The following is a 24,457-nucleotide window of genomic DNA, read 5'->3' on the forward strand; positions in this document are numbered from 1 at the left end:
ACCCTTTATCATGTTGAGGACATTTTCTTCTATTCCTAGTGTTCTAAGTATTTTTATCAAGAAGGGGTGCTGGATTTTGTCATATGCCTTTTCTGCATCAACTGATATGATCATTTAATATTTTACCTTTCATTCTGTTAGTGTCATGTATTACATTAATTGATGGGATGCACCTCACTTTATCATGGTGTATCATTCTTTCAGTATGCTTTTAATATGTATTTTGTTGAGGATTTTTGTATCTATATTCATGAGAGACTGGTGTGCAATTTTCTTTTTTTGTGGTATCTTTATCTGGCTTTAGTATGAGGGGGATATTGGTCTTGTCGAATGAATTAGGGAGTGTTCCCTCCTCTTCAATTTTTTTTGTTAAGAATTTGAGCATAATTGGAGTTTAAGTCTTTTTTGAATGTTTTGTAAAATTACCCTGTGAAGTCATCTGGTCCTTATCTTTTTTTTATTGGGAAGTTTTTGATTACTGATTCATTCCCTTTACTAGTGATTGGTTTGTTGAGATCTGTTTCTTGAGTTGGTGTAGTGTGTGTTTCTAAGAATTTGTCTGTTTCACCTAGATTATCTATTGTGTTTGTGTTCATAATATCCTCTTATAGTTCTTTTTATTTCAGCAGGGTCAGTAGTAATATCCTGTGTATCATTTCTGATTTTCATTATTTGTATCCTCTTTCTTTATTTCTTTGACAGTCTAGCCAATTTTATTGATCTTTTCAAAGAACTTTTGGATTTGTTGATTCCTTCTATTGTTTTTGTTTTGTTTTGTTTTGTTTTGTTCTCTATTTCATTCCTTCTGCTCGTGTTGGATTTTGTTTATGCTTCTTTATCTAGTTCTTCTAGTTTTAAAGTTAGGTTTCTGATTTGAAGTCTTTCTTAGTTCTTTTTTTAAATTGTAAGCATTAAGAGCTATAAATTTCCCTCTCAGCACTGCCTTTCTTGCATCCCCTAGGTTTTGGTATGTTGTATTTTCACCCTCATTCCCCTGAAGATATTTCCTAGTATCTCTTGTGACTTTCTGTTTAACCTATTTGTTGTTTAAGAGTACATTGTTGAATTTCCACATAATTGAGAATTTTCCATTTCTTCCTCTGTTACTGATTTTTAGTTTCATACCATTGTGGTCAGAGAAGATAGATCATATGATTGTATAATTTTAAAATTTATTGAGACTTGTTTTGTGATCCAAGATAAGGTCCATCCTGGAGAATGATCCATTTACACTTTAGAAGGCTATGAAAATGTCCAAAATCAAGACACCAACAGGTGATGCTTTCTCTCCAAAGACTGGCTATCAGGGATCCTGGGCTTCTCTGTCAGATGTCAAGGCACATGGCGATGTTTGGTGGTCTCTTCCTTCTCTTCTGGGTTTTCGTTGCTTTCAGCTCCTTTTTTCAGTGGTTTCCTCTCTTTTTGTGGCTTTCTCTCTCAGCTTCTGCCTCTTTCTCTCTGTCTTCTTCTGAATTTCATCCTCTAATAGAGGATTCCAGTTAGAGGATTAATACCCACCTGGCTCACACCTCAACTGAAATAGCATAATCAAAGGTCCACCCACAGTAGGTTTACATCCACAGAATGGATTAGCTTTAAGAATATGATCTTTTCTGGGGTACATAACAGCTTCAAACTGTCACAGCTGCCTTTGTCCCTAGTAACTGTTTTTGACTTAAGTCTGTTTTATCTGATGTCACTATAGTTACCCCAGCTCTCTTGCTACTACTTGCATAGTATATTTTTTCCATCCTTTCACTCAGCCTCCTTTATGTCTTTGAATTTAAGGTAGGTCTCTTGTAAACAGCATATAGTTGGGTCATGCTTTTTTATCCATTCTGGCAATCTCTGCCTTTTGGCTGGAGAGTTTAATCCATTTACATTTATAGTTGCTACTGATAATTCAGGACTTTCTTCTGCCATTTTGTTATTTAGTCTTTTTAAGTCTTATACCATTTTTGTCCCTCAGTTTCTTCATTAGTGCCTACTTTCATATTTATTTGAATTTTTATATTATGCTATATTGAGTCTCTTCTCATTTTTAACAATATATTTTTCATATATAACCTTGTGGTTATCATGGGGTTAAAACTTGAAACCTAAGTATATAACAATCATATTTGGTTTGATATCAGCTTGACTTTAGTACATATAGCCCTTCATCCCCCACCTTTTTTTTGTACTTGTTACTAATTATATCTTTGTACATTGTATGTCCAAAGCCATAGATTTATCATTACTCTTTATGTATTTGCATTTTAGCATCTGTAGGAAGCAAGAAGTGGAGATACATACTAAACAATACAGTGTAATAGTACTGGCATTTATAATTACACAAATGTTTACCCTTACCAGAGTTCTTTATTTCTTTATTCCACTTAAAAGTACTCTGTTGTCCTTTCCTTTCAGTCTGAAGAACTCCCTTTAGCATTGCTTGTACCTGGTCTAGTGGTGATAAGCTCCCTCAACTTTTGTTTATCTGTGAATGTCTTAATCTCTCTCTCATTTTTGAAAGAAAGTCTTAATGGATACAAAATTCTTGGTTGGCAGATATTTTCTTTTAGAAGTTTTAAGTATTTCAACCCACTGCCTTCTTGCCTGCATGGTTTCTGATAAGAAATGGGCACTTAATATTTGTAACCCCCTTGTATCTAACATGTTGCTTTTCTCTTGCAGCTTTCAGAACTCTCCTTGTTCTTTGCATTCAGTATATGATCAGGCATATTTTTCTTCAACTTTATCCTGTTTTGTGTTCTCTGGGCTTCTTGGCTGGGCATATTCACATATTTTGCTATGTTTCGGAAATTTTCTGTGATTATTTCTTTGAATATTCCTTCTGTCCTTTTTTCCCTTTCTTCTCCTTCTGGGACCCCCTAGTGCATATATTGATATGCTTGATGGTGTCTCCGTGGTTTCTTAGGCTATTTTTGATTTTTATAATTCTTTCTTCTTTCTGCTCCTCAGCCTGACTTATTTCAATTATCTTGTCTTTGAGTTCACTCATTCTTACTTCTGCTGGCCCCAACCTGCTGTCGAAACATTTCTGGGAAATTCTTCATTTCATTTATTGTGGTCTTAAACACCAGTAAATCTGTTTGATTCCTTTTTAAAATTTCTATCTCTTTACTGAGATTCTCATGTTGTTCACTCATTGTTTTCCTAATATTCTTTAGATCTTTCTCTATATTCACCATCATCTCCTTGAGCACATTGAACAGCATTTTTTTTTAAAGTCTTTGTCCTGTATGACCACAGTCTTCTTTGTTATGTGTTTTGGGTTTTTATCCTCTTCCTTTGTATGGGCCATTATTTCCTGTTAATTTTTTGTCTTGTAATCTTTTGTTGCACACTCTAGATTTTAGTGTTTTAAAATGTTTTCTCTGGGATTTATTCCCTGAGATATCTGTTTCTTGAGTTTGTAACCAGCTTATGATATGACAGAGATTTTCTTGAGTGTCAGCCCTCCTCTCAGGTAGGTCCACCCAAGGCTAGTGCAATGTGCATGGTCCTCCCTGGCTTTTCTGCACCTGCCTCTTGTCCTGGGCTTGTGCTTGCTAGTGGCCTTAGTAATTCCTCTCAGTTTGAATGCCCCGTTTAATTCCCAGGAGATACAATTTATCCTCTCAGGTGTTCCACTGCTGGACTTAAAGCAGGTAGGCCTTTGCCCCAGGCCATCCATCTTAATTTTTTCTTAACACTGCTTTTGTTGTCTCAAGCTATTTTTGTCTGGAAGGTAAATTTGGGGAGGGGGCCATGCTGGAAAGAAGTTTCCTAAGTTATTCTTTCCCAGCTGGAACAAGTCCAAGGACCCAAAAAGGGACTGCTGGCCAGCTCCAAACTGTACTGGAGCGAGGATGAAGAGTCCAGGACAGGCACTGAGCTTCTTCCACTGCTCCCCAAAGCTGCACTTTCTTTATTTGCCCAGCAAATACAGTCCTTCAATTGCCCCCTGCACCTCCGAGGAAGCCTACCGTCTTTAATTCTTCTTCACCACCTTTGTCCGCGGCGGGTTAGAGCAATGGCCATCCTCATAGCAGGCCTCCAGTGATCTAAAGTTGCTAATCAAACGCTGTGATCAGTGATTAGCCGGTGCCCACTCCAGATCTTTAGGAAGTAGACTTTTGTGTCCCTTTCTGGCACTGGCAATCTATGCCCCTATTCCAGGTGCCTGACCCCACTGCTGCCTGCAGCCTGAGTGGGCATTGGGTGAATGTAACCTCTTTGCAGAGAGAGCAGTTTACTGGTAGTTATAATAATTTACCACCCTCTTCTTCCTGCTCTTCCCTGGATGCTATACAGTGTTCTACTGGACTCTGGAGTGTCAAAATAGTTGATTCTGACAGTTCTTGCCTGTTTTAATAGTTGTTCTGGTGGAGGGACTGATTCCTGTAACTTCCTACTCCGCCATCTTCCCACAATCTACAGAGAAACATCTTAAATGAATCTCTTGGTGATATTATATTAAATCTAAAACAAATACTTTATATTTTACATTTGTCCTAATATTATAAACATTTTTTAAAGTACTATATAGATCTTATCATTTTGATTCCCGTCCCTTTTCTCCAGTAAATTCAAATGCCCATATTATCTAGTTTGTGTTACAATTGTAATTTGCTAAACTAAAGGGAAATCTTTTGTAGGGTTAACTTGTTCTTGTTTTGATATTCTGATGTTTTGAAGAATATGCTTTGCCACTTAAAATCCTTGGTAGTTCATTTCTGTCAGTCTATTATAGTTCCTTTCTTTTACTAATGTGGTCTTATTGGCTTTGAGAAATGTAAAGTCTGCTCCTCTAAGCAAATTAATTGAACATATGCTTGTTTAGATATAAAAAATGAAAGCAGAAACTCTTATTATCTTTATTATCCTATGTTTGCAATTTTTGTTCTAAAACTATAGCTTTATTAAGCTGGATTTTAGTTATTAGGTTTTTAGAATATTTTATGAGACAGTGGAAAAAAATAATAGTCCTATTTCATGCTTTGCTTTTAAATGCTGTTAGGGCACGGAATCATTCTTTGCCTTTGTTCAGAGAGATTAATATTAATAAGAAAGCCACATATATGAGGAACTTTTTTCTTAATGTATTAAAGATGTATTTATAAAATCAACATGTGCATGTGTGTGTATCTGATATATTTCAAATACAGATGTCTGCACCTGTTGATTGCATTTGCTATCTCCTAATGAGGGAGGGGGAACGTGCTACCTCACTATGTAAGTAGATTCTCCCTCCATGGCAGATTTTGTTTATTCTACTTTTTTTATTCTTTGACCTTGCAGTCAGTGACTTCAGCCCAGAATAGTTTCAAAGTCATGTAAATGAATGCAATTATGGTATTGTTTATAATCTTACATAGTTCAGATGAAAACTTATTGGATAGAGTGGTTTGTTTTCCTTTGTGAGGAAGGTCAGAATAAGGTTAAATTTTATTACATAAAATGATTTTGTAATATTTTCATTTTGCTGTTGAAAAAGTAATGTCCTAATAGAAATGATTTTTTTTTTTTTTTTTTTTAAATCACCAGGAAGTCCCTTCAGGGATTTTTGGTTGTTTTTTTCCTCTCTGATAGTTTTAAATTTCATTTTAAGGATGTGCCTTCCATCTACTACAAAAACATGGGAACATTCTGTCCTTAGTTATGATTCTAGGTATATTTGACTTACACAAATAGGTGACATTCCCTGCTGCTGATGGAGTGTAGCTTGGGAGTTACTGATTTATGTGCTTAGAGGATTTTTATTTTTGTCTAATTTCCATGCCAGTTGGTTCAGGACCTTATACAGTAGTACTTGAGTCCCAATTCACTTGGGCAGAAAGGAGACCTGCTACCTAGCCAGGATGATTGTGGGGGTTGGTTAGAAGAGTTGCTGATGAAAAACTGTGTGTGTGTGTGTGTGCGTGCGGTGTGAAGTAATTAAAAGAAAAGAAAGGCAGGTATTCTTCATTGTAGTAATTGTAGTTGGCTCATGTTACTACCTTCTTTCTTTTATGGTATTTTTTTTTCAGCATACTGTATTAGTTTATAAAGGTTCTAAAAGTCATTGATTCATGTAGCATTTACTAAGTGTCAGCTATGTAAGCCTTGTAGCATACCAGCTATTGGGAGATTTAAAAATGAAGGAGGGGCTCACAGTCACAAGAAGAATAACAAACAAGCAAGATACAGAGAAAGTGACCTGGATGCATAGTGGTAAAGGAGTCTGCTTTGTTGGGATGTTGAGAAAGCATCACTCAGAGAAATTTTGTACCTGTGTATGGTTTTAAAGAAAGGACTTGGTAAAATGAATTGATAGTGAGAAAAACTACTTTATTTTGGGAAATTAGAGTTTAGGTTTGGGATTTACTTTTGAGTGAAGGTGTAGTGTATGGGAACTGATCATAGGTTAGGATATAGGAATTGAGAATTCTAGAACTGTAAACCAGCTATAAGTACAGTGGCTGATACAAATGGAGTACTGCTACGGTGCTCTCAGGGAGTTTGCATTATACCAGTCTTATCACCAACTAGCTTCACTTCCATTGGCCTTTTGATCAATATAAAGTTTCTTCAGCCACTCCAATATTAGAGTGTATGCTACAAGTCTTGCTAGCCAAACTCTTTTATCCACCTTATTGTTACTAAAAGTGTGAAGTTTCTCACATGTCAATGTAATTGTGTATCTAGGATGGTTCTGATTCTGAGTTTAAAATCTACTTCTAGTGGTCTAGAAAAAATGAGGTGTTTTAAACTCTGTGATGACTGTCAGTTAATTCTAATACTTTTTCTCCCAGAATCCTTGATCAGAATTCCCCTTTAGTATTGACATTAACTTCTCACATCCTGGAGAATAGGTGGTAGTCTCTACAGTGTGGATAGGTAGTATATTTGGTAAATAATCCTGTAATACAGGTTGTTTCTTCAGATATGGTCAACCATTATGCCTGAGGAAAGCATGTATAATTAGGAATTTTTTTTATCTCGCAGTACGTACCTTTTGATTTTAGAGAGGGTTTATTTTAGTTAGTAGTTAAAATTACATTATAACACATGCTATTGAAATTATTTGAGTTAAGATGCATTGGAAATAACACTTATTTCTCTTATCTTTCAGGAAGTATTTGGATTGTGAGCTTTTCAGAACTTTGTTCTCAGGATCCATTATTTTAACATTTGGGAGAAATACATCCAGAAGGTATTGTATTTTGCCTTATTGCTCCATTTTGAAACATAGTCAACTCTTTTCAATTATAAGAAAAGTAAGGATATTATGCCATGTTTTGTTGCTTACATATCTTTAACTGTCATATATTGATTAACTATTTAGATGTTTGTCACAGAGGGAGGAATTATATTTTGATGTTGGTAAATTCTGAATTCTGTGTAAAAGGGTAAAAAAAATCTGTTTAGTTTAGATCTAAGCAGTTTGGCCTATTTTAAACATTTAAGGTATTTACATTTTACCTTTTCAGTATAGAAATATTTTGAAGAATGCATTGATTCAAAAATGAAGTATAAAAAGTTCCTTTTTATCTAAGGTAGTATGAAGTATACATTAAACATTCAGACAGTCTATAGTCTCTCCTGCCCAGTGTAGGATAAGCTGCCATTGTTATTTCCATCAGTTGTTCATCACGGTCTGCAGACGTATTCAGTTGGGACACCTGGCCCTGCTTCTGAATGTCCTCTACAGTAGCATATATGGTTACGTTAGTGTAGCGTAACAGTTCATTTTCTTGTAGATCCAGCTTTCCAGGACATGTGCTGTATTACAGGGAAGGAAGAATATTGAGAAGGTCATCAGTTGAGAAAATTACTTGCATTGAGTTTTGTCTTTTGCACCCCCAAAATCTCATGTGGCTATGTCGTCTGATTTGTCTGGGTGAACAGTCTTCTTCAGCCATATCCAGTGTTCCCTTATGAGTGTCCAACTTTATACCTTCTTTACATCTTGCGTTTTCCTTTTAAAAATGCCATCTTGATTGGAATAGAAACAGATGAGTGAGGGACTTAAATACATTTAAATGATTTGTATTTTTTAAGATGGTACTGAAAAGGTCCACTTCTTTGAATACAAATTTATTTTATAACTGTATAGTCATGATTTATATTCATATGAAATAAGACAGATCAGTTTTACAGATTTTCTTAAATAATCTCTAGGATTGGGTGAGTTTAGTCTTTCATGTTTCCATAGCACTTTGTATTGGAACTTTAAAAATAGAACCTAATCTGGTTCAAGATTATTCATTATTGGCCAAGCAGTGTTTTCTCCCTCCTCTTGTCAGTTATGGGGGAGGAAGAAAGCAAATAGATTTATATATGTACATTGGGACTGTGAAAGAAATTGTAAATGAAACCCCAAAGGTTAATTTAATGTTCACTATGTACTTTATTAGTGAAAAAAATTATATGAACAGACACTCTAGATTTTGTGGAATTTAGGATTATCTATTTTAATTGAAGATAAGAATTAACTATTGCAATTAAATATTTGATGATATAAAAATTATAACTCCATTGAAAGAGTATTTGTTACACTTTTAGAGCCATTATCAATTATTTGTTTATGAAAGATTATCACGTAAGCTCAAAATTAAGAATATGTTTGAATAGAGTAGGACTGGTTTCTATTTTTAATTAAAAAGAGCCTGCAAAGAAATTAAATTGAAGGATTAGTAGATAAATTCTTGTAAATTCAGAGTAGGGATTGGTTTTAAGTAATTCTTTTGAAAATAAATCATAATGTGTAAGTCCTTTTTTAAAAAATTGTTCATTTTTCTTTTTTAACTTTTTAAAAGAACTGTAACTTTTTATATGTCATATAAACAGTCTCAACCATCATATTCCATATATATATATATATATATTTTTTTTTTTAAATAGGTAGACCCTGCCTGTCTTTTCTAGTCAGTACTGCCCCTGCCTAACAGAAACAAGTCTTACATATCTTTTACCATGGATTAATTTTGCCTGTTTTTTTGAACTGGAATCACATAGTATGAACTTGTTTGTGTCTGGTTGTTTTGATCAATATTATGTTTGTAAGAGTTTTATTTCCTTCCTCCAAATCCCTCTATATTCCATTGTATGATTATACCACCATTTATTTATCCATTCAACTGTAAATGGACATTTAGTATCTTTCCATTTGGGACAATAAATAAGGCTGTTGTAAACTTCTTTGTATCTTTCGGTAGAAATAAATACAACTCCATTAAGTATAACATTAGAGTGGAGCTGCTGAGTTTCAGGATATGTGTATGCTTTACTATAGTATAATATTTGGAATGCTTTTAAGGATTTTAGGAAGTGTTTACCACTGTATCTTTTATTAATGATAGATTTTATTGTTAGAGACTTTTATTTTTCTCCAAATCTATGTAAAATCTAAAATATTTTTTTAATTATGAATTGTTTCCATCTTTTGAAAAAATTAGTTGTCTGCTGATTTCATTTTAATGTGCATTAGGTTCACAAAACTTAGACCTATCTTAACTCTAGTGAAGGAAAATAGGACATGAAACCCTTCTATATATATTTATGACCATGAACATAGATTTTGAAACAAGTCAAACATTTCATATAGTAAAGATTTTATTTTGCTTGTTGAGTTTTTGTATACTTTATTGAATATCTAAAATAATAAATACTCTTGAGTTATAGAAAACTTATTTTAGCATTTCTGATAAATATTGCATGCCACTTGTATCTGTGTTTATATAAATATGTTTGGTGATTTAAAGTGAAATTATTTATACTAGAATATAAGTATGAGAAATTTTATATTAATATTTTCTGGGTCTTTACTATGGTGCAGGGCTGTCCAGTAGAAGTTTAATGTGAGATATACATGTGTTCTGGTTTGCTAAAGCTGCTGGCATGCAATAAAACAGAAATGGGTTGGCTTTTTCAATGGGGATTTATTAGGTTGCAAATTTACAGTTCTAAGGCCATGAAAATGTCCAAATTAAGGCATCAAGAGGTAGATACCTTTTCTGAGGAAAGGCTGATGGTATCGGGGTTCTTCTGTCAAATGGAAAGGCACATAGTGATGTCTGCTGGCCCTTCTTCTCTTGGGTACTGGTCTCAAAATGACTCTCTCTTTCTGTGGCTTCTTCTTGCTTCCCCTGGGGTGTTTTCTTTATTAGCTTCTCTCTCTGCTTTCTTCAAAATGTCTCTGCCTTTTATCCTCTCGGAGAGGACTACAGTAAAGAATTAAGATTCACCTTGAATGGGCAGGGCCTCATCTCCATGGAAACAACCTAGGCAACAGGTCCCACCCACAAGAGGTCTGCCCCACAATGTTGGATTAAAAGAACATAAGCTTTTCTGGGGTACATAATAGACTGAAACCAGCGCAGTATATAATTTAATATTGTCTAGTAACTACATTTAAAAAAAAACAAAACTCGTGAGATTAAAATATTTTGTTTATGTCACTATATGCAAAATATTATTTCAATGTATAATCAGTATAAAATTGAGTTTTTTTAAATAATTCAATTTTATTGAGATATATTCACATACCATACAGTCATACAAAGCATACAGTCAATTGTTCGTAATACCACCATATAGTTGTGCGTCCATCACCAAAATTAATTTTTGAACATTTTTATTACCACACACACAAAAGTAGTAAGGATAAAAATTAAAGTGAAAAAGAATCAGTGACTTATTGCTTTTTTTTTTTTTTTTTTTTTGCCCCTGTTTTTCTACCCATCCATCCATACACTGGACAAAGGGGAGTGTGGTCCATATGGCTTTCCCAATCACATTGTCACCACTCATAAGCTACATTTTTATACAATCGTCTTCAAGATTCAAGGGTTCTGGGTTGTAGTTTGATAGTTTCAAGTATTTACTGCTAGCTATTCCGATTCATTAGAATGTAAAAAGGGTTTCTATATTATGCATAAGAGTGCCCACTAGAGTGACCTCTCAGCTCCTTTTGGAATCTTTCAGCCACTGAAACATTTCATTTCATTTCACATCCCTCTTTTGATCAAGAAGATGTTCTCCATCCCACAATGCCAGGTCTAGATTCCTCCCCGGGAATTATATTCCATGTTGCCGGGGGTATTTACACCCCTGGATGTCAGATCCCACGTAGTGGGGAGGGCAGTGATTTCATCTGCCAAGTTGGCTTAGCTAGAGAGAGAAGGCCACATCTGAGCAACAAAGAGGCATTCAGGAGGAGACACTTAGGCAAAATTATAAGCAGGCCTAGCCTCTCCTGTGCAGTAACAGTCTTCCCAAGGGCAAATCCCTTGACTGAGGGCTCAGCCCATCAAACCACCAGTCCCCTATGTCTGTGAGCACATCAGCAACCATCGAGGTGGGGAAGCCCAACACCCCATGCATTCTCCCCAGCAATGTTCACATTAGTGGTAGCATATAATATTTCTCTTTTTGTGCCTAAAGCTTATTTCGCTTAGCATTATGTCTTCAAGGTTCATCCAAGTTGTCATATGTTTCACAACATCGCTTCTTCTTACTGCTGCATAGTGTTCCATTGTGTGTATATACCACATTTTATTTATCCACTCATCTGTTGAAGGACATTTGGGTTGTTTCCATCTCTTGGCAATTGTGAATAATGCTGCTGTGAACATTGGGGTGTGGATATCTGTTCATGTCACTGCTTTCAGATACTCCGGATACATACCGAGAAATGGAATTGCTGGATTGAAGGGTAACTCTATATCTAGTTTTCTAAGGAGCTGCCAGACTGACTTCCAGAGTGGCTGAACCATTATACGTTCCCACCAACAATGAATAAGAGTTCCAATTTCTCCACATCCTCTCCAGCATTTGTAGTTTCCTGTTTGTTTGATGGCAGCCATTCTAATTGGTGTGATATGGTATCTCGTTGTAGTCTTAATTTGCATCTGTCTAATAATAGCTAGTGAAGCTGAACATTTTTTCATGTGTTTCTTGGCCATTTGTATATCCCCTTCAGAGAACTGTCTTTTCATATCTTTTGCCCATTTTATAATTGGGCTGTCTGTACTATTGTCATTGAGTTGTAGGATTTCTTTATATATGCAAGATATCAGTCTTTTGTCAGATACATGGTTTCTAAAAATTTTTTCCCCATTGAGTTGGCTGCCTCTTCACCTTTTTGACAAATTCCTTTGAGGTACAGGAACTTATAAGCTTGAGGAGCTCCCGTTTATCTACTTTTTCCTTTGTTGCTTGTGCTTTGGGTGTAAGGTCTAGGAAGTGACCTCCTAATACAAGGTCTTGAAGATGTCTCCCTACATTATCTTCTAGGAGTTTTATGGTATTGTCATTTATATTGAGGTCTTTGATCCACTTTGAGTTAATTTTTGTGTAGGGTGTGAGGTAGCGTCCTCTTTCATTCTTTTGGACACGGATATCCAAATCTCCCAGCCCCATTTGTTGAAAAGACTGTTATGTCCCAGTTCAGTGGCTTTGGGGGTCTTATCAAAGATCAGTTGGCCATAGATCTGGGGGTCTATCTCTGAATTCTCAGTTAGATTCCATTGATCGATATATCTATCTTTGTGCCTGTACCATGCTGTTTTGACTACTGTGGCTTTATAATAAGTCCCCCACTTCGTTTTTCTTTTTTAGAGTGTTTTTATCAATTGTAAGCATCTTCCCTTTTCACATAAATTTGATAAGTAGCTTTTCCAAGTCTGCAAAGTAGGTTGTTGTAATTTTGATTGGGATTGTGTTGAATCTGTAGATGACTTTGGATAGAATTGACATCTTAATGACATTTAGCCATCCTATCCATGAACATGGAATATATTTCCATCTTTTAAGGCCCATTTCTATTTCTTTTAGTAGAGTTATGTAGTTTTCTTTGCATAGGTCTTTTACATCTTTGGTTAAGTTTATTCCTAGGTACTTGATTTTTTTAGTTGGTATTGAAAATAGTATCATTTTTTGAGTGTCTTTTCACTTCTTTCATTTCTGGCATATGGAAACATTACTGACTTATGTGCATTAATCTTGTATCCCGCTACTTTGCTGAATTTGTTTATCAGCTCCGGTAGCTGAATCGTCGATTTCTCAGGGTTTTCCATATAGAAGATCATGTCATCTGCAAATAATGACAGTTTTCCTTCTTTCTTTCCAATTTGGATGCCTTTTATTTCTTTGTCTTGCTGGATGGCCCTGGTTAGCACTTCTAGCACAGTGTTGAATAACAGTGGTGACAGTGGGCATCCTTGTCTCATTCCTGATCTTAGAGGGAAGGCTTTCAGTCTCTCACCATTGAGTGCCATGCTGGCTGTGGGTTTTTCATGTATGCTATTTATCATATTGAGGAAGTTTCCTTCAATTCCTGCCTTTTGAAGTGTTTTTATAAAAAAGGGCTGTTGGATTTTGTCAAATGCTTTTTCAGCATCTATTGAAATGATCATTTGATTTTTCTCTTTTGATTCGTTAATGCGTTGTATTACATTGATTGATTTTCTTATGCTGAGCCATCCTTGCATGCCTGGAATGAACCCCACTTGGTCATGGTGTATGATTTTTTTAATGTGTCTTTGGATTCGATTTGCACATATTTTGTTGAGAATTTTTGCATCTACATTCATTAGGGAGATTATTTTTTTTTATACTCAATCTTTGGAATCTGATGTGTATTTTCACTTAACTAGCACATCTAAATTCAGATTAGCCACCTTTCAAGTACTCAATAGCCACGTTTCTCTAGTAGCTACCATACTGGACAGTGCAGCTGTAACTTGTGTCTTGGGTGTTCCTGTTTGTTTTTTTTTAATTCAGTTTTATTGAGATATATTCACATACCATACAATCATCCATGATGTACAATCAACTGTTCACAGTATCATCATATAGTTATGCATTCATTAACCCAATCTGTTTTTGAACATTTTCCTTACACCAGAAAGAGTCAGAATGAGAATAAAAGATAAAAGTAAAAAAGAACACCGAAATCATCCCCCCATCCCACCCTACTTTTCATTTCATTTTTGTCCCCATTTTTCTACTCATCCATCTATACACTGGATAAAGGGAGTGCAATCCACAAGATTTTCACACAGTGTTACCCTTGTAAGCTACATTGTTATACACTCGTCTTCAAGAGTCAAGGCTACTGGGTTGGAGTTTGATAGTTTCAGGTATTTACTTCTAGCTATTCCAATACATTAAAACCTAAAGAGGGTTATCTATATAGTGTGTAAGAATGTCCACCATAGTGACCTCTTGACTTCACTTGAAATCTCACAGCCACCAAAGCTTCACTTCGTTTCATCTTGCATCCCTCTTTTGATCAAGAAAGTGTTCTCAATCCCATGATGCCGGGTTCAGGCTCATCCCCAGGAGTCATATCCTGCATTGCCAGGGAGATTTCTACCCGTGGGAGTCAGGTCCCACATAGGGGGGAGGGCAGTGAGTTCACCTGCCAAGGTGGCTTAGCTAGAGAGAGAGAGCCACATCTGAGCAACCCAGAGGCACTTAGGGGGAGACTCTTAGGTAGAATTATAAGCAGGTTTAGCCTGTGCTTTGCAGTAACGATCTTCATAAGGGCTGGCCCCAAGATACAGGGCTCTGCATACCAAGTCGTCAGTCCTCAATGTTTGTGAGAATATCAGCAACAATCCAGGTGAGGAAGTGCAACACTTCTGCATTTTCCTCCAGCTCCTCAGGGAGTCCCTGCATCTATGTTTGTATTCTCTGCCCAAATTACTTTGGGATGTGTTGCTATTTTGCTGTAACCTACACAAACCTACATATCTCACTTCCTATTCAGAGTTCCATGTAATTGTGGTGTTTGTACAAACTGACTGTGTAAGTTATTTTGTTTAGAAAATATAGATCCTGCACCAAATAAAAATCTCTTCCCTTTGTCTTACATGGAGGTTGAAGTTTTAACACACAGTCAGTTTCAGCCTTTACCCTTTGGTCCTATTTGCCCTAGTCCTAACCAGGCCAGCTTCATTCATAGCTCTAATTTTAGTCTGGGCTCTTTTCCAGCCTTTTTGTTTTTTTTTTAACTGTTGCTGTATGCGTTAATGCTGACATTCATATCATGTCTGCTGAGCTCTAGCTCTGAGTTTCAGGTGTCACACAGATACCCAGTGTTCCAGAGACCAATCAGGTTATACACAAAGGGATCAGCATCTCAGAGTTTGGAGACAGCCATTACAATGCAGGAATGCAGCTTTGACTGCTGTAAGAGCTTACAATCTAGGGACCATTACAATAATCGTTTCCCTGTTAGGCTGTGCTCTAAGATTCAATTCTTAATTTGAAATGCAAATTTACACATTGTAGTTAGTCCACATTGGTGAAGCATTATAGTGTTTACCTTTTTTTCTGGCATACTTCACTCAAAACGCTGTCTACAGGATCCATTCATCTCGTTGTGTGTCTCACAGCTTCATTCCTTCTCTTAGTTACTCAGTATTCCATTGTGTGCCTACACCACAGTTCACCATTCTCTTCCTCAGTCAGTGTACCCTTAGGCCACCTCCACCCATTGCAAATGATGAATACTGCCTCCATAAATACCAGTGTGCAAATGTCCATTCATGTCTCTGCTTTCGGACCTTCCAAGTACATACCCCATAATGAGGTTGCAGGACCTTATGGCCCTCACATACTTAGCTTCTTGTGGAACCACCACACTGTCTTCCAGAAAGGCTTTACCATTCTGCCTCCTCATCAACAGTAACTAGGTGCATCGCTTTCTCCATGTTTTCTGCAGCACTTTTACCCCTATTTCTATTTTCTCCTACACTTTTATGGAGATATATTCACATACATAGAGTTATCCGCTGTGTATAGTCAGTTGTTCACAGTATCATCATACAGTTGTGCATTTATCACCAGAGTCAGCACTTGAATATATTGATTGCTACGAAAGTTTTTTTTTTTTTTTTTTTTTTTTTTTTTAGTGAATAATAAAAAAGATAATAAAAAGAAACATGAAATGTCATACAATACAATGTAATGGTAAGGACAGAGGAGAACACCACTACCAATAATCCCATATCCCTCCCTTATATCCCCCTCTCATACACAATTAGCTTTGGTATATTGCCTTTGTTAGATTTAATGGAAGCATATTACAGTGTTACTGTTGACCACAGACTCCCATTTGCTTTGATTGTTTTTCCCAAATACCATCCCCTTTTCAACACTCTGCATGGATGACATTCACTTATTCTCCAACATGTAAAAAGATTTTTATATTTTTACGTTTAGTAACAGTCATTGGCCACTCCAATTTTTGCCAAATTATATAGTCCCAGTCTTTATCATCTGTCTTTACCTCTGGTGTCATACATTCCCCTATCCCACCTCTTTCAGCTTTACTCACGTACATCTTTCTTCAGTGTACTTATAATATTGTGCTACCATCACACAGTATTATGCTATACATTTCTGGATCTATACAATCAATCCTGCTGAACATTCTGTAGTCTTTCAGCATCAAATGCCCGATCTCTACCCTCTTTCAATATCCTGGTAGCTTGTGTTATCAGGTTTTAACTCTTAAAGTTGGCTCATTAATGTTAGTTCATATTAGTGAGACCATACAGTATTTGTCCTTTTGTTTCTGGCTAATTTCACTCAACATAATGTCCTCAAGGTTCATCCTTTGTTCCATGTCTTTGTTCTGTCCTACAGCTGCATAATTTTCCATCATGTGTAGATACCACAGTTTGTTTATCCACTCATCCGTTGATGGACATTTGGGCTGTTTCCATCTCTTGGCGGTCGTGAATAATGCTGCAATAAATGTCGGTTTACAAGTGTCCATTTGTGTCTTAATTTTCAGTTCCTTTGAGTATATACCTAGCAATGAAATAGCTAGGTCATACAGCACATCTATACTTAGCTTCCTGAGGAACCTCCACACTGTCTTCCAGAGTAGTTGCACCATTCTACATTCCCACCATAATGAATAAGTGTGCCTCTTTCTCCACATCCTCTCCAGCACTTGTAATTTTCTGTTTTTTTGGATAATGGCCATTTTGGAAGGTGTAAGATGATATTTCATTGTGGTTTTGATTTGCATTTCCCTAATGGCCAGTGAAGTTGAGCATTTTTTCATATGTTCTTGAGCCATTTGTATTTCCTTTTCAGAAAAGTGTCTGTTCATGGCCTTTGCCCATTTTTAAATTGGGTTGTTTGTCTTTCGGTTGTTGAGTTGTAGGATCGTTTTATATATTCAGGATATTAAACCCTTATCCGATATGTAGTTTCCAAATGTTGTCTCCCATTCTGTAGGCTGCCTTTTAATTTTCTAACGGAGTCTTCTGATGTACAAAAGTGTTTGATTTTGAGGAGATTCCATTTCTCTATTTGTTCTTTGGTAGTTCATGCTTCGGGTGTAACGTCTAGGAAACCACCTCCTATCACAAGATCTTTAAGAAATTGCCCGACATTTTCTTCTAAGTGTCTTATGGTCTTAGCACTAATGTTTAGGTCTTTGATCCATTTTGAGTTAATTTTTGTATGAGTTGCGAGATAGGGTCCTCTTTCAGTTTTTTTGGAAATGGATATCCAGTTCTCCAAACACCATTTATTGAAGAAGCTGCTCTGTCCCAGTTGCTTTGGCTTGACTGCCTTATCAAAGATCAGTTGTCTGTAGATGTGAGGGTCTATTTCTGAACACTCAGTTCAATTCCATTGGTCGGTATCTGTATCCTTATGCCAGTAGCATGCTGTTTTGAGGACTGTAGCTTTTTAATATGCTTCAGAGTTGGGTAATGTGAGACCTCCCACTCTGTTCCTTTTTCTCAATATATTTTTGGCTATTCAGGGTACCTTGCCCCTCCAAATAAATTTGGTTATTGGTTTTTCTAGAGAAGAATGTGTATCCTGGTGATTTGGGATGTAATATTCTATATATGTCTGTTAAATCCAATTCATTTATCAGATTGTTTAGGTTTTCAGTTTCCTTATTTGTTTTCTGTCTGGTTGATCTGTCTATAGGAGAGAGTGATGTGTTGAAGTCTCCCACAATTATTGTGGAAACATCCATTGTTTCCTTTAGTTTTGCCAGTGTTTCTCTCATGTATTTTGTGGCACCTTGATTGGGTGCATAAACATTTATGGTTGTTATTTCTTCTTGTTGAATTGGCTCTTTTATTAGTATGTAGTGGCCTTCTTTGTCTCTCATAACATCCTTGCATTTAAAGTCTGTTTTATCTGAGATTAATATTGCTACTCCTGCTTTTTAATTTTCTAACAAAGTCTTTTGATGTACAAAAGCGTTTGATTTTGAGGAGATCCCATTTTAGCTGTAGCTTGCATGAAATATTTTTTCCATCCTTTCACTTTCAATTTCTGTCTGTCCCTGTGTCTAAGATGACTCTCTTGCATCCAACATATTGATGGTTCATTTTTTTTTTTTTTTGATCCATTCTGTGAATCTGTATCTTTTGATTGGGGAGTTTAATCCATTTACATTCAACGTTATTATTGTGAAGGCATTTCTTGAATCAGCCATCTTATCCTTTGGTTTATGTTTGTCGTATGTATTTTTTCCCTCTCTCTATTAATGTCTTTTAATGTACCCTTACTGAATCTCTTTAGTACTGACCCTTTCTCCATATCTCTTTCTCCTTTCTTTGTTACTCTGTTGGTAGGACTCCCTTTAGTATCTCAAGTAGGGAAGGTCTCTTGTTAGCAAATTCTCTCAGCATTTGTTTGTGAAAAATTTAAGCTCTCCCTCAAATTTGAAGGAGAGCTTGGCTGGATAAAGAATTCTTGGTTGGCAATTTTTCTCACTCAGAATTTTAAATATGTCATGCCACTGCTTTCTCACCTCCATGGTGGCTGCTGAGTAGTCACTACTTAGTCTTTTGCTGTTTCCTTTGTATGTGGTGAATTGCTTTTCTCTTGTTGCTTCCAGAACTTGGCTCCTTCTCTTCCGTATTTGACAGTGTGATCGGAATATGTCTTGGAGTGGGTTTATTTGGATTTATTCTATTTGGAGTTCTCTGGGCATTTATGATTTGTGTATTTGTGGTGTTTAGAAGATTTGGGAAGTTTTCCCCAACAACTTCTTTGAATACTCCTCCTAGACCTTTACCCTTCTCTTCCCCTTCTGGAACACCAATGAGTCTTATATTTGGATGTTTTATATTATCTATCATATCTCTGAGGTCCGTTTCGATTTTTTCTTTTTTTTCCCCATTCATTCTTTTGTTCTTTCATTTTTTGTTTTGTCATCTTCCAGGTCACTGATTCATTGTTCAGCTTCCTCTAGTTTTGTACTATGAGTTTGCAGAACCTTTATAATTTGGTCAACAGTTTCTTTAATTTCCATAAGATCATCTATTTTTTTATTTACTCTTGCAATTTCTTTTTTATGCTCTTCTAGGGTCTTCTTCATGTCCTTTATATCCTGTGCCATGCTCTTCTTCATGTCCTTTATATCCTGTGCCATGCTCTCACTTATCTTTAGTTCTTTGATTAATTGCTCCAAGTACTGTGTCTCCTCTGATCTTTTGATTTGGATGCTTGGGCTTGGGTTATCCATGTCGTCTGTTTTTTTCATATGCTTTAAAATTTTCTGTTGTTTTTGGCCTCTTGGCATTTGCTTAACTTGATAGGGTTCTTTTAGGATTTGTAGACCAATTAAAACCCGTATCTCTAATTTGTCAGTTCTACAGCTTCGTGGAGTACACTTTCTCTGACTTACCAGCAGGTGGCGTCCGCAAGCCACTTATCCGCCTCAAGCCCAGAGCTTTCTCTTTGTGGTGAGTGGAGGTGTGAGTCTTGTGGGGTCCAATTGGTGTGCCAGGCTTGCATGTATAGTTGGTGTTGCTCCATCCTTTATATGGGACGTGTGTCAGGGTGGTCCGGGAGGGGGGAGCGGCTCTAACAATCAAATCTCCCTGGCGTTCCTTGAGATTTAAAGCTGCTGCAATAGTTAATCCTTCAGTTCAGTCTCGCCACAGTTTGTTTGCCGCTGACCCACAAGTCTTTGGTATTGGTGTATGGCCCCTGAGACTTGCGAATGGGTCCCTCTTCCAGGCTGTGTACCCCCAGATCCTCTGTTGAGGGATGACTGCGTTATGTCACAGGTGAGTGCCGTCCCCCAAGGCGGTTCTAGGCTGCAGGGCTGTGTAGGGATGTTCCCAGTCTGCTGAAAGGATGGCTGAATGGGGCGTGTTAATTTGCACTGCTCCTCCTTCCCAACTCTGGGACAACCAGCTGAGGGTGCAGGGAAGGCTAATGTCCATGTCCGATTTTTTGGTGTGTGCATGAGTTGTTGGAAACACTTCACGTCACACTGGGTTGTCTGGGGCAGCTCTGGGCTGTGGGGCTGGCGACTGGCAGGAGTGTTCCAGATTTTGCTGATGTCAGTTGTTCCATGTGTTCATGAGTGTTGTATGAAGTATGCCCAAAGTCAGATTGCTCTGTGGTGTCTGGTCCACATAATTCCTGGCTTTCTCAGTTATTGGTTTTTCTATTTCTGCAAAGTAAGCTGTTGAGATTTTAACTGGCATTGCATTGAATCTATAAATCAGTGTAGGTAGAGTTGACATCTTAATTATATTTAGTCTTCCAGTCCATGAGCATGCTATGTTCTTCCATTTTTTCAGGTCCTGTTTGATTTCTTTTAGCAGTTTCTTTTAGTTTTCTTTGTATGGGTCTTTTGTGGCCTTTGTTATGTTTATTGCTAAATAACTTGATTCTTTTGTTTGCTATTGTAAATTTTCTTCCTGTTGTTGCACATTACTTGTGTATAAGAACACTGCAGATTTTTCTGTGTTGGTCTTGTAGCCTGCCACTTTGCTGTATTCATTGATTAGCTCTAAGAGCTTTGCTGTAGATTTTTCTGGATTTTCTACATATAGAATCATTTGTGCAAAGAGTGAAAGTTTTACTTCTTCCTCTCCAATTTGGATGCCTTTTATTTCTTTTTCTTGCCTAATTTTTCTAGCTAGAGCTTCCAGCACAATGTTGAATAACAGTGGTGACTGGGTATCCCTTTCTTGTTCCTGATTTGAGGGAAAGCTTTCAGTCTCCCCATTGAGTATGATGTTAGCTGTGGGTTTTTCATATATTGCCTTTATCATATTGAGCAAATTCCCTTCTATTCCTATCCTTTGAATTGTTTTCATCAAGAAAGGATGTTGAATTTTGTCAGATGCCCTTTCTGCATCAATTGAGATGATCATGTGGTTGTTCTGCTTTGATTTATTGATGTGGTGTATTACATTAATTGATTTTCTTGTACTGAGCCAGCCTTGCATACCTGGAATAAACCCCAGCTGGTTGTGGTGTATAATTCTTTTAATGTGCTGCTGGATTTGATATGTGAGTATTTTGTTGAGGATTGTTGAATCTATATTCATTAAAGAGATTGGTCTGTAATTTTCTTTTTTTGTAGTAAGTTTGTCTCATTTTGGTATTAGGGTGATGTTGGCTTCATAGAATGAGTTCGGTAGCTTTCCCTCCTCTTCAAATTTTTTGAAGAGTTTGAGCAGTATTTGTATTAATTCTTTCTTGAAGGCTTGGTAGAATTCATATGTGAAGCCATCTGGTCCTGGGCTTTTCTTTTTTGGGAGCTTTTTGATGACTGACTCAATCTTTTACTTGGGATCGTTTTGTTGAGGTCTTCTATTTCTTCTCAGATCAGTGTTGGTTGTTGATGCTTTTCTAAGAAGTTGTCCATTTCGTGTAAGTTGTTTGGTTTATTAGCATATGGTTGCTCATAGTGTCTTCTCATTGTCTCCTTTATTTCTGCAGGGGCAGTATTTATGTTTTCTTTAACATTTCTGATTGCATTTATTTGCATCTGCTCTCTCTCTCTCTTTGATTTTTGTTTTGTTTTGTTTTGTATTTTGTTAGCCTAGCTAGGGGTCCACCAATTTTGTTGATTTTCTTGAAGAACCAGCTTCTGGTTTTGTTGATTCTCTTTGTTGTTTTCCTATTCTCAGTTTCATGTATTTGTGCTCTAATCTTTGTTATTTCTTTCCTCCTGTTTGCTTTGGGGTTAGTTTGCCATTCTTTCTCTATTTCCTCCAGGTGGACAGTTAATTCCTCAATTTTTGCTCTCTCTTCTCTTTTAATATAGGCATTTAGGGCAATAAATTTCCGTCTCTGCACTTCCTTTGCTGCATCTCATGAGTTTTGATATGTTGTGTGTTCATTGTCATTTGCCTTGAGATATTTACTAATTTCTCTTGTAATTTCTGTCTTTACTCACTGATTTTCTGAGAGTGTGTTGTTAGTCTCCATATATTTGTGAATTTTACAATCTTCTGCCTGTTATTTATTTCCAACTTCATTCTGTTATGATCTGAGAAAGTGTTTTTTATAATATCAGTATTTTTAAATTTGGTGAGACTTGCTTTGTAACCCAAAAAGAGGTCTAGGAGAATTTCCCATGAGCACTTGAGAAAAATGTATGTCCTGCTGTTGTGGGGTGTAGTGTTCTACAAATCTCTGTCAAGTCTAGTTCAGTTATCATACAATTCAACATCTCTGTTTCCTTATTGATCCTCTGTCTAGATGTTTTGTCCATTGATGAGAGTGGTGTATTGAAGTCTCCAACTATTATTGTAGAGTTATCTACTTCTCCTTTCAGTGTTCTGTTTGCCTCATGGATTTTGGGACTCTGGCTTGGTGCATAAATATGTATGATTGTTTTCTTGATGAATTGACCCTTTTGTTAATATGTAGCATCCTTCTTTGTCTCTTCTAATTGTTTTACATTTGAAGTCTAATTTGTCTGATATTAATATAGCTACTCCTGCTTTTTTCTGGTTGCTGCTTGCATGAAATATCTTTTTCCACCCTTTCACTTTCAGCCTATTTTTGTCCTTGTGTCCGAAGTGAGTTTCTTGTAGATAACATATAGATGGGTCCTGTTTTTCAATGCCTTCTGTCAGTCTTTATCTTTTTTGGGGGGAGTTTAAACCATTTACATTTAGTGTTATTCCTGTAAGGGCAGTACTTTCTTCAACCACTTTGTCTTTTGGATTTTATATGTCTTGCCTTATTTTTTCATCTCTCTCTTTTTACCTTTTCTGATAATCTTCATTTCTGCACTCTTCTCGAAATCTCTCTCTCCTGTCTTTTCCTATCAGCCTGTAGTACTCCCTTTAATATTTTTTGTAGTACCAGTCTCTTATTCACAAACTCTCTCAGTGTCTGTTTTTCCAAAAATATTTTAATTTCTTCCTCATTTTGGTAGGACAGTTTTGTCAGGTATAGAATTCTTGGTTGGCAGTTCTTCGCTTTCAGTATCTTAAATATATCATTCCACTGTCTTTTCGCCTCCATGGTTTCTGTGGAGAAATCTGTATATAGTCTTATCGAGCTTCCCTTGTATGTGATGGATTGCTTTTCTCTTGCTGCTTTCAGAATTCTCTTTGTCTTTGACATTGGACAGTCTGATCAGTAAGTGTCTTGGAGTAGGTCTATTGGGGTCTGTTCTGTTTGGAGTGCACTGTACTTCCTGAATCTATAATATTCTGTCTTTCCTAGGAGTTGGGAAGTTTTCAGTGATTATTTCTTCTATTATTCTTTCTGCCCCCTTTCTCCTCTCTTCTCCCTCTGGGACACCCATACCACCTATATTTGTGCGTTTCATGTTGTCACTCAGCTGCCTAAGACCCTGCTCATATTTTCTATTCTTTTCACCACATGTTCTTTTGTGTATATGAATTCAAATGTCTGGTCTTCCAGTTCGCTGATCCTTTCTTCTGCCTATTCAAATCTACTGTAGTATCCCTTGATTTTCTTTTTCATCTCTTCCATTATGCCCTTCATTCCCATAAGTTTTGCCATTTGCTTTTTTCAAGTTTATGATTTCTTCTTTGTGGTTATCTAGGGTCTTCCTTATATCCTTCATCCTTCATCTCTTTTGCTTTACTTCCCTCAGTTCATTGACTTGATTTTTGAATTGATTTAGGAGATTTGTTTGAACATCTTTAATTAGTTCTTCTTTCAGTTCGTTTAATTTACTTAGCATTAGTTGGCTCAGCTCCTGTATCTCGGTTGAACTATTAGTTTGTTCCTTTGGCTGGTCCATGTTTTTGTGTTTTCTAGTGTGGCTTATTATCTTGAGTTTTCTAGGTGACTGGCTTTCTTGATTAGTTTATTCTGGAGCTCATTTTCACTCTTTTACCTAGGGTTTTCTTGTTGGCTGGCTTTGTTCTCTAACCTTTGGTGTTCAGTTCAGCTTATTCTAGGCCTCTAACTTAGGTTCTATTTAGTTGATTGGAGTTTTTCACCTCTTGTTTTTCTGTTTCTTGCCCTGCCTCTATGTAGCCTTTTTGTGTGAGGGTCTCCTCAGATACGGTCAACCCCAGTCAGGTTTTCCTAGTCCATAGAGGCCCAGGTTTCAGGAGGAGGATTTGGAGTTTCCTTGAGAATGAGACCCTCCTTTGAGGCCTTTAGACTCTGTGATTTTCCTATGCTGTCCAACAGTGGTACTTGGCAACCCGCGACTCCCCCACCAGTATGAGGCGGTATGAAGCCTTCAGTTCTC

General features: G+C 36.7%; 1 protein-coding gene across 7 annotated transcripts in view; it reads left to right on the top strand.

Annotated features, from left to right (window-relative positions):
* Positions 1-24,457, top strand: part of NRIP1 (nuclear receptor interacting protein 1) — a 116,880-nt gene that overhangs the window by 17,920 nt on the left and 74,503 nt on the right. For 6 of the 7 annotated variants that reach the window (XM_037833465.1, XM_037833489.1, XM_037833445.1 and 3 more), the window contains exon 2: positions 7,100-7,180. The gene's annotated coding sequence lies outside the window, so the exon portion shown is untranslated. The remainder of the gene's footprint in view (positions 1-7,099; positions 7,181-24,457) is intronic. The other variant, XM_037833497.1, reaches the window with a different exon arrangement.

The sequence above is a fragment of the Choloepus didactylus genome, chromosome 1, assembly GCF_015220235.1.
Source record: "Choloepus didactylus isolate mChoDid1 chromosome 1, mChoDid1.pri, whole genome shotgun sequence".
Lineage (NCBI taxonomy): Eukaryota > Metazoa > Chordata > Mammalia > Pilosa > Megalonychidae > Choloepus > Choloepus didactylus.